Here is a 2,440-nt window from a genome sequence, read left to right as displayed (position 1 = left end):
CCAAAATAATCTATTAATTAAACAACACCTAAAAAAGGCCTAAAATAATATTTATGGAAATTATTTGGAGATTTGGAACAAGTCTGCATACAACACATGTATCTTTTTATAGCATTCTCAAAGTGCATTGACTTTGCATTTTTGTTATGTTTTTGCTATTTTAACGAAAGTTTCATGAAATCGCTGCATATTTCTATTTTCCATAAATTAAAAAATAATTTACTAATTTTCTGGAAACTCTACTCTAAGTAAGAGGAGAGCTAAAGCATAGCTTCTCTGAGTAAGTAAGGGGAGAGCTAAAACAGAGCTTCTCTCCGTAGAGCTTTCACTGTGCAGAAGAAATTGGCCCTTTACAGGGGTGAACCAGAGCTTCCTTCTGCAAAGATTTGCTCATTCATTTCGAAGGTAGTGAAATCGCAATACTAAACCTCCACACTCTGCCTAGAAATACCTATTTCTTATTACATTATCTCGGAAAGCTCTGGTTCGACCCTATGGTACTGATTATTACACTTCGTAGAACTGAGATGCTCGAGCGCGCTAAACAAAATAAGACTTTGCATATCCGCAAGAGTGAAAGGCTATCTCGTCCCATAATTCTTTTAGAACTATTATTTCAATTGTACTAAATTTCACTGGATGAAATGGGAAGCTAAGCACGTTTATGATTTTGTCTGTTTTAGTTGAGCCATGTGTTATTTCAAGAAAGTTTATCCAAAATGCAGAACACGCCAACCGACATAATGGAATTGTATATATGAACCGGGCCATCATTATAATGCTTGCCAATCCAAATATGAACAACAACGATTTAGGATGATCACCTGTTAGTAGAGCTTATCCTTCATCTTATTTGTGTCAATGTTATATTGATTGTTTATATAGCATACATTGTTTGGGGAGTTAGCGCATAGCGGGTCAACTGGATTTGAGGTTCGACAATCAACCATCAATATCAATCTCTGACCTTTACAAATCGTTATTGCAACCAAAACCATAATCCATGGAATAACAACACAATTTTCTGAACATTCCGGTGAATGAGCCATAGTTACAATGGGCGCATTAGGTCGCTGCTCGATGTTGTTGACACGCTACACAATCTTGGAGTAGTGAAAGAGGCATGCCTTCAGTATGTCCACTATCGCCAAGAGTACTAGGTCACGGGTTGGGTGATTCTGCTGATGAACCTTCAACTTCCTTGACTCATAGCTCACATATCCACATTTGATGGTGTTTTGTGTCTTCTTATTATGCTAAAACACATGTCAAATGGATTTAGAAAAATTATCAGCATCCTATCCACACATAAACAAATCCTTTGTTTATAGTCAAACTCAGAAATTGCAGGACAACAACAAGATATGTTGAATAGTGCTAAAAATGTCTGTGGTAATTGATAATTCACCAAGACACAACCTACAATAAGTAGAGAAAGCAACATCAAAGTATATATCTAGACCCGACAAGCTTGATTGACCTAGTTCGCAGTGCACACACTTTCTCTCGGCATTATGGCATCATGATTGGACTTTAAAGGGAATGCTCTGTTCTTGACACAATATTTGTGACTGGTTGGCTTCTCCTATGCGACTATGCGCGCACAGTTACTGCATTTTATGTAGATTACTGCAACTCAGCTTTGGAGTAGCATTTGTAACCATCTGTTGTTTCTGTGTCTGATGTTATTTTCATGTGACCTTCATGGGTTCTAAGTGCATCCGATAATCTACAGGAATTGCCCCTCTGAGCTCTAAAGTAGGAAGCGAGGCCAACAGATAGACGATGAGCTTGTCAGGTCACCTAGTTCTCCTCATAAAACTTGCAATCTTCAAGCCAATCTGTAAGGCCTTGATGGACTCTTGACTCGCAAAGACACTGCTACAAAACAACAAAGCTGAAATCACCAAAGAAGTCGAGAATAATGCATGTCTTTATAATACTCCATTGCAATATTGGTTGGATAGTCTGAAAGCCCTGCTCCGAGCTAGAGAGGCATGGGTTCTCCAAGTCTTTATTCATGGCTCTTCGGACTGTCATCCAAACCTAAGCTATAAACAAGATTCAAACTGTATTTTCAAGCTTGCATAATACTTTTCTAGTCAAAATCTGGTGATCCCAATTCATTAAATGCTTAGGAAACGGAGGTACCTTGTTTGTGGACGTTGTGAGATGCAGATTCAAGTTCCATTGGCCTGAGCCCGACCCTTTGTTAAGTCCAATATTGTGGAGAGTCTGGGGCCGAGAAGTTAATTGAATAGATATAGAGTACATCTTTGTTGTTGCAGGGGAAGCACAGGGTGCGATCGCCATTGCTATCACGAACATGAATATTCGGAAGTTTGAGCCCTTTCACCCCTCTACTCCCTGCTTAAGCTTTAAAATAGTGCGGGAGTGCGGACCTCCGCACAATGAGCTGAGTTCATTGTATGAACCTCCA

General features: G+C 39.2%; 1 pseudogene; it reads right to left on the bottom strand.

The window, feature by feature from the left end:
- Nucleotides 1–1,691: 1,691 nt before the first annotated feature.
- Nucleotides 1,692–2,440, bottom strand: LOC149195493 (uncharacterized; annotated as a pseudogene).

The sequence above is a fragment of the Pinus tabuliformis genome, chromosome 2_2 (assembly GCF_031772625.1).
Source record: "Pinus tabuliformis cultivar Carrire ecotype Pingquan chromosome 2_2, CPIR1, whole genome shotgun sequence".
Taxonomy (NCBI): domain Eukaryota; kingdom Viridiplantae; phylum Streptophyta; class Pinopsida; order Pinales; family Pinaceae; genus Pinus; species Pinus tabuliformis.
Note: the sequence above shows the minus strand (reverse complement) of the source record. Positions and strands in the feature narration are given on the sequence as shown.